Genomic DNA, 8,760 nt, shown 5'->3' with positions numbered 1-8,760 from the left:
TTTCTGTCAATAAACTAATGACTCACTTTTCTTTAAGTGTTGATGATGATCTAGCATGGCCATGAGACCATTTAGAGACCAGTATTCCTAGTGCATCACTTAATGGGGTGATCAGAGCACTATGACAGGGATATCTGGTACAGGCAATATAAGTTATGAAGGGAGAAGGAAGTGTATACCAAGTGTAAGTGTGTACACAAGAACCAAGGAGTTACACATAAAGGAAGATGGATTGAGTTCTAAGAAAAGGAAGTGCATTAGCATTGTGTATATGTATTTATGTGTGCATCCGGGGATGCCTCGGGATGTTTACTTGTGTGTAATGAGCATTGCATTCATTTGGGGTCATCCTCTCCCTTACAAGTCAAGTTTAAAGACTTTCCTTTCATTAAGAAAGACGAGAGAGGTAATTCTCTCACTAAGAAAGACAATAGATGTGATCCTCTGGAAGTGAGAAGAGAAGTGATTTTCCCTTTCTAAAATGACACAAGCTTTTGTGTGGAAGTCAGTCTTAAGGTTGAGGCCCAAGACAATCTAATGAACTCTCCTTATCTATGGCTCAAGGTGGTTGCATGGACCATAAGATAAGAATAGAGTTTAAAAAGTTGTTTTTCTTAAAATAGACAATATGGTGAATCCATTTTTAAAATATCTCATAATAGAAAGCCGATCTCTAAAAATGGCTTACACAGGTTATCAGAAATGACGAGATCTATAACTTTTGTGTTTGACATTTTTCCATCCAAGCAATGCATAGAGAGATATTCCAAAATTGGTGTTGCAGAGTAGGTCCTAGAAGAGCCACATCTTTCATGAAGATCAACCTTTCCAATCTTGGCACACAAGCCTCTTTCCAAGAAGAGAAGCTCTTGGAGCCTATAAAAGGGGAGACTCTCCTTGCATGTGGGAGAGGTGAAGGAAGCATTGCTTTGCGTGTATGTAAGAGGAGGAGAGAAGGCAGTTCGAGTCTCACAAAGTATTGCGGAAGCTCTGCTAAAATCAAGTTCCAAGAGGAGACCCCTACACATATTTTGTAGAAGAGAAGGTGCAAGTTTTGTTGCGGAAGCTCTATTGAAATCAAGTTCCAAGAGGAGATCCCTAACATATTGTGTAGGAGAGAAGGAGAGACTCAAGAAGGATCAAAATGTGCCAACTTCCAAGTTGTGCAAGTGTCATCCGGTTGTATACCGTGCAAGGAACCGTGATCTTGTCCCCAAGATCTACAAGTTAAAAACTAGTTTATGTGTAACGGAGGAGCTTGCTCCTTGTCAATAATATAACTCCACAAGGGGGGGACTGGCCCATCTTCTAGTCCCTAGTGTGTTCTCTCTCTCTCTCTCTCTCTCTCTCTCTCTCTCTCTCTCTCTCTCTCTCTCTCTCTCTCTCTCTCTCTCTCTCTCTCTCTCTCTACATCTTTCTTTTCTCTCATATGTTCTCTCTTTGCGCCCGCGTAATATTCACCATATATCTTTTAAGTATATAAGAAGGTCAAGCGTGTATCTCGGATCTTATAACAATGGTATCAGATCAGGTCTCTTTGCTTTTCTCAAACTAAGGCGATCCTTGCAAGAAGAAGGTAAAGATAACAATGATGAAGTGCCTAAAAATGAGCAATTACAGGCTCAATTTATAGAGTATCATAGCTTGTTGGAGATTCCCGAAGTACGTCAATTGATTGATAGCTTAAGAGCAAGGAAAGAAGCTACTTATGAAGGAACAAATCCTCCAAAAGATGGTGATATTGGAGGAAACACCATTGCACCAATTGATGGTGAGGTGGAAAGCATCCAATTGCTGACAAGCTTCTTTGAAGGAAGAAGGACTTTCAGGTCAAGAAGAGTAAAAAGACCTCACTTCAAGTGAGCCGGTTAAGGAGGAAATCATCTCCCTCAGCAACCAGCTACTCCCCTAATTGCTCAAGTTCCTCCTCCTCCTCATCGTCTTCTAGTTCCTACTCTCTTGGTTCTAAGTCTTGTGCAATCCTCAAATGGACAAAGAGGGACCATAAGACGAGTAAGCTTAAGAAGACTAAGACTTTCAAGTCTGGGGATAAGGACATAGAGTTTGGCTCTTACTCCAGTAAGAGAGATCTTGCTAAGGCATTAGCCTTTGTCAGGAAATTTGAAGTTGCTTTTTATTATGGTAATTTCTCAGAAAAGTCCAAGCTCAGGCATGTAGGCATGCACTTGAAAGACACCACTAGCAATTGGTAGTTGACTCTCACCTACGACTTGGGAAAAGTTCAAGAAGAAGTTTTATGCTCGGTTCTTACCTCTTGATTTTGAGAATGATGTCAAGAAGGAGTGGGATTGGCTAGGCCAGAAAGAGCATGAGAAGGTCACCAGTTATGTAGACAAGTTTTGGTCTACTCTTCTCAGGGTTACTCCTTTCATGGAGATCAACGATAAAGAGAAGAAAAGGAAGTTTGAAGCTGGCCTACTCCCTCATCTACATAGAACCATGAAGGTGTATCCACATGAAACCTTATCTCCCATGATGGAGTTTGCCATCATAGCTGAAAGTTTGCATACACATGGTACATCTCAAAAGTTGGAGACGAGTTCTTGTAGAGCTAGACAAGAGCAGCTCTATGATCAACCAAGAGATAGGACTAATCAAAGAAGACCTACCTCTACCCATGACCAATATTCAAAGCTAGAGGGAAACAAGAAGCACAAGTATCTCTCACCCTCTGAGATATAAAAGTACAAAGAGGAAGGAAGGTGCTTTCTTTGCGGTGAGTTAGGGCATATGAAGCCTGATTGCCCTCACAAAAGGAAGGAAGAAAATGTGATTAAAGATCCTCCTTCACCATCCTCAAATTCTATTCTGAATGTGCAAGCTAACACTAATTCGAATGAGAAGAAGAGGCAACTCTTAAAGGGTTGGGAGACACTCAATAATCAATGAGTTTTAATGCTCTTTGATCTAGGGTCCATAGATAATTCTATGTCAGCAGATACTGCTGAAAGGGTACAAATTCCACCGGATCGATTGGAAACACTAATTGGATCAGTTTCAGCATTTGAAGGACTTACAATCAATTTTACTCCTATCCAGGGGGATGTTGAACCTTAGAATTGGGGATTACTACGACCAAGAATCTTTCCTACTTGCACCCATTGGTAACTGTCATGTTATCTTAGGTATGCCTTAGCATTACAAGATTAGACCTCTTCTTGATTTTGTTAAGAAGACCCTTGCATTTCAATTCAAAGGTCGGAACATAGTATGCATTGCTGATCCTGGAGGTTGGCATGTACCAATGGTTAGTCATGTTAGCATTTCTAAAGAAATGAAGAAAGCTATTTCTGCGTACATGATTTTTGTGAGAGAATCAAAACAAGCTAATGATTCAAGGGCACTTGATGCCTCTAATGAACACACAATACCAACTAATGCTTCTAAGTCTCAAACTTTAAAAGAACCCCTCTCTTTAATTGATCAAACCAGACATAATTTTGTTAAACAATATGAAGATTGTTTTGGTGATTCACTCCCAAAAGAGTTACCTCTTAAGCACCTGGAAGATCACACAATTGATCTTATCCCAAGCAATTCACCACCTAACCAACCGCCTTATTGAGTAAGTGCAAGTCAACAAGAGGAGATCCTAAAACAAGTAAGCGAACTATTAGAAAAAGGGTTAGTTCAACCTAGCTCTTCTCCATACTACTCTCCAGTCTTACTTGTTCAAAAGAAAGATGGTTCTTTCCGTATGTGCATAGACTACAGATCTTTGAACAAGATCACAATCAAGAATTATTTTCCTATTCCAAGGATAGATGATATCTTAGATAAGTTGCAAGCAGCTAGTATCTTTAGTTGCATTGATCTCAAGAGTGGCTATCACCAGATATGAATAGCACCTGAAGATGCTCATAAGATAGCTTTTTGTACAATGTTGGACTATACGAGGTTTTAGTCATGCCATTTGGTTTGACTAATGCACCCGCCACATTCAATAGAATGATGAAGAGAATTTTCAGACCTCACTCAAAGTTCACATGTGTCTTCTTTGATGACATTCTAATATTTTCACGGTCTGAAGAAGAGCATAGAAAACATATATTTATTGTTTTTCAAGAGCTTCGCAAGCTTAGACTACAGATCAATGCTAAGAAAAGTGAATTTTTCCTTTTAGAAATTCATTACTTGGGCCATATTGTTTCTCATAATATGGTGAGAATGGATCCTGAGAAGATTTGAGCCATTGTTGAATGGTCTACACCTACTTCTGTACATGAAGTTAGAAGTTTCTGGGGCCTATGTTCATACTACAAGTGGTTCATATAAGGTTTCGCGTATGTTGCATCTCCTCTACATGACCTTACTAAGAAGGGAATGCCTTTTCGTTGGGGATCAAGGCAACTACAAGCCTTTGAAAGAATTAAGTTTCTTGTGACTCAAGAACAAATTCTCATTGTTCGGGATCTTCATAAACCTTTTGAAGTTCACTGCAATGCTTCTGGGGATTGCATTGGAGTTGTGCTTAACCAAGAGCATCATCATGCAATAGCATTTGAGAGCCGACACCTCAAGGATCATGAGCTACATACTCAATTATATGAGAAAGAGCTTATGGCGGTGGTACATGCTCTTCAAGTATGGAAACACTATTTACTTGGTGCAAATTTTGTTATTAAAACATATCACCAAAGTCTAAGATACTTCCTCACTCAGAAGAAGCTCTCAGAGAAACAAATGCATTGGGCAAATTTATTATCTATGTTTCATTTTCAAATCCTTCACACATCTGGAACTAAGAATGTGGTTATAGATGCTCTATCAGGGCGACCTTGAGTGAATGCAATCACAATTGTTTACTATAAAGAGTTCATGGATTTACCCAAAATATATGCAATTGATTCTGTCTTCTCAACCATATGGGATCAGCTCAGCTGATTACACCTTACTCAATTCGAGATGGTTATTTGTATCATCATCAAGCAATTTGTATAGCATTACCATTGTGACACAAGGTAATGGATGAATCACATGCATCTCCTTATGCTGGACATAGGGGTATTCTACCCACTACCCAAGTATTGGAAAGATATTTCTTTTGGCCCACTCTTAGAGCTAACATTGAAAGATATGTCCGTGAGTGCAAGATATGTCAAAAAGTAAAGTATAACATGCATAAACCACCTGGTCTATTGAATCCATTACCTATTCCCAATGAGCCTTGGGAAAGTATAGTCATGGACTTTATCATGGAGCTTCCTTGCATAGAAGCAGGCAACAATGCAATCTGGGCTATCATTGATAGATTCAAAAAGCAATCTCACTTTATACATGTGCAAAAGACAATCAAAGCCGATCATATGGCTAAGCTATTCATTGCTCATATTTTCAAGCATCATGGTATGCCTAAATCCATTATAAGTGATTGAGATCCCCGCATGACTAGCCTCTTTTGGCAAGCACTCTTCGAGAACCTCGAGACTCGGTTAAAGTTTTCATTCTTTTATCATCCTTAAACAGATGGGCAGAGTGAAAGTGCTAATTCTACTATTCTAGACCTTTTGAAATCCTATGTCTCAGATAATCAAAGAGAATGGAAAATGTATTTGCCTTTAGTAGAATTTGCATACAATAACAGGGTGCACTCTACTACTGATAAGGCACCCTTTGAGATCATCTATGTTAAGCCTCATTTACCACCCATTCTTCTTACGAAGGATAAGATCTTTGTAGTAGATGAGTTTGTTAGAGACATTGATACAGCTTTCACTCAAGTAACATGAAATGAAGCACCAGAATCCAACTCATCTATGTCTCTAACAAGTCTCTCTCCAAGAAGAGAAGCTCTTGGATCCTATAAAAGGGGAGACTCTTGAAGCTCTTGGTCTCATTCTTCTTACCAGAACTCACGGCATGGTGTAACATGAAATGAAGCACTAGAATCCAAAAGCTAGCACTACGCATACATAGAGTGAACCTTGGTCAACGGCGTAGCATCACAAGAACTAGCTACAAGTATGTACTCCCCATCTGAGTCATCAATCCGCATGACATTTATCTCCTCTATTTTCACACTAGATTTCGCAAGTACCATGTTGCAATCAGAGAACTTTTCCTGCACTTTGTCTTTCCCCTTCTCTTTGCGCTTCTCATTGTGCAACTCATGACATTGTGGGCGTATATGACCCTTCTTGCCACAATGATGACATGTCACATTAGCATTTCCCCCACAAGACTTGCTATGCGACTTACCACACGACTTTGACCCAGACTTCTACGAGTCTTTGTCACATCCATACCCACGGTCATTCTTTTTAGTACCATATCTGCCTCTAACAGTCAAAGCATGTGACACACGAGGAGCATCCAAGATCTTACAGTTGATCTCTTCCTACAAAAGAGCACTCTCTACATCAGGCAAGTTCAAAATAGTAGCAGGAGCACATAAGGCAGTGCGGAATACATCCCATGACTCACTTAGAGTCCCAAGAAAAAACAATGGAGTAACCTCATCATTAAAGGTAATATCCTGCAAAGTTAAGTTCTTGAGAATAGAATGGAACTGCCTCAAATGAGCAGACATTGTCATATTCTCCTTTATGCACAGGTCCATAAGCTGCTTCAGCCAATACATCTGACTTACTGGACTTTTCTTGTCATAGAGGTTCTTAATTTATCCCAAATCTGCCAAGCACTCTGTGCTTCCTCAACCATTGTAATGCACCTATTTAGTGAGAGACAAGATGAGGGTGGACTTGCATAACTCATCAAGCTCATCCCATTCGTCATCAGTCATAGTTTCAGGGTGCTCGCCATGCATCCTTAGTGGCTTTATTTCCAATTTCTGCACCAATACCTACCAAACATGGCTCTTCCAATAGGCATAATTCATACCGTCAAGCTTAGTGATGTTGAAGATAGCATTGTTAGTGGAGGAAGAACGCATAATGTAGCCCAAAACAATGCAGACAGTTCAAAACCGTTTGCTATTTTCTGTTGTAAACAGCCAAAAATACCACCAAAACCAAGGCAAAATGACCACAAATTGATAGTTAATGATGTTGCCCACCAAGTACCATCAAAAGTACATAATATCATGATGATTCAGCATGAAAATTCCACATCATTCCATACATAATTACCTGCTGTAATAAATTACAGCTAGGTACAATGAGAGCAAACTGTAGGCAAAATCAATGCACCAAGTCAACCACTGACTATCAAAGCATAACCAACATCAAGCGGGCATAAATCAGCATATGACTGTCATATGGACATCGAGCAAACACCCAAGCATGTCAAACGAATCCATCAGTAAACCGACACACCCCTTGCGTAATAGGGTAAAGTGTACACAACATTGGCAAGACATGACACAAAGAGGTGTATGCTCAAGGAGTGTGAAGCCCAAATCAGCCCAAGTACATGTATGCGAACCACGGCATATCAACCATGCAGCATCCAAGTGAAGAAGATCCCAGTCTCAAAAGACTCAAAGCTCAATAGCATAAACCACCTACTCAATATCTGTCAAACATCCAACAATGCTCCCACTAGCACAAAAGCCATATGGATCAACCCAAGAATCTCAAGATGGGCATATGAGAGCACCAGTGATGAAAGATCCAAGACCAGTCATCAATAAGACATCATGAGCGTATAGGCTCTGTAGCCTCTAATTAAATGTATCCCAAATACAACTCTGGCAAGCCAAGAAATATCCCAAGTAAGTTCCCAAAAGCTAGATGCAAGACAAGACAAGGCACTACTAGCAATCTGCTCCAAACAATGTAAGTAGCATGTAGTAGTGGCATAGGCCAAGCATGTCAAGACCGGTCAGACATAGGTAACATACATGCCATATGTACATCCAAGACGCAGCATCAAATGCATTCCAAAGCCGAGCTCAAGCTCAAATGAAGATCCGGAACCAAAGACAAGCTCGATGTCATACCCTGAAGGTCAATACTTCATTGCATATCCCAAAGACATAGCTTGAAACTGATGCCAAGAGGCATATTTCACGATGGATTCTGTGCCACAGTGGATTCCGTGAGGTTTTACGGTGGATTCCGTAAACTTTGTTTACCGGGGCTCATACACAAAGTGGATTCTTTGTGCAAGAAGTCAATGGGGACGCCTATCCTTTTCGGGCGTTTTGTTAATTTAGTGTGTACATGGGTGATTCCATAGCGGGTGATTCCGCAAAATACATATTAAATTAATAAACATTTATGAGTTTAGAGTACGCACTCGTGATAAATTAAGATTAGGATTGATTTCTAACCAGTTGATTTATTTATGTAGCTGAAGACTGCTAGGTATTCACTTTTGTCGGTTTAATTGTATTATTTTACTAAAGATTGTGAATGCTTCAGTTGATGTGTAGAGATAGCAGCAGTGGCGGAGGAAAGCATTGGAGGATAGCGTGTATTCGAGTTATCACTTATATTTTGATGGGCGCATACCTTAGGCATGGCGCCTATATGTTGTGGCGCCTATTTATTAAGGCATTGGATATTTATTTATTATTTTGTATATGCATGGGCGCACGATTATGATATTTGTATTTAGACATTGTATTGGGTATGCCTCCGTGACTCTTTGGGCGCCCGCCCATTAGCTTTATTTCTATTTAGCACTAAAGCAAACTCCAAAGCCAAAAGTGTGCTATTTTGTAATTTGGGCTATTATTTGAGCTTGAAGATGATTAATACATAAAAATACATGCTTTGTGGAGCGCTCACACAAGGCATGGGGGGAGATTGCACCCAATTGGTCTCTTGTTCATGT

The sequence above is a fragment of the Lygodium microphyllum genome, chromosome 10, assembly GCF_053477565.2.
Source record: "Lygodium microphyllum isolate KBCC chromosome 10, Lygodium_microphyllum_v1.1.10, whole genome shotgun sequence".
Lineage (NCBI taxonomy): Eukaryota > Viridiplantae > Streptophyta > Polypodiopsida > Schizaeales > Lygodiaceae > Lygodium > Lygodium microphyllum.
This window is presented reverse-complemented; position numbering follows the sequence as displayed.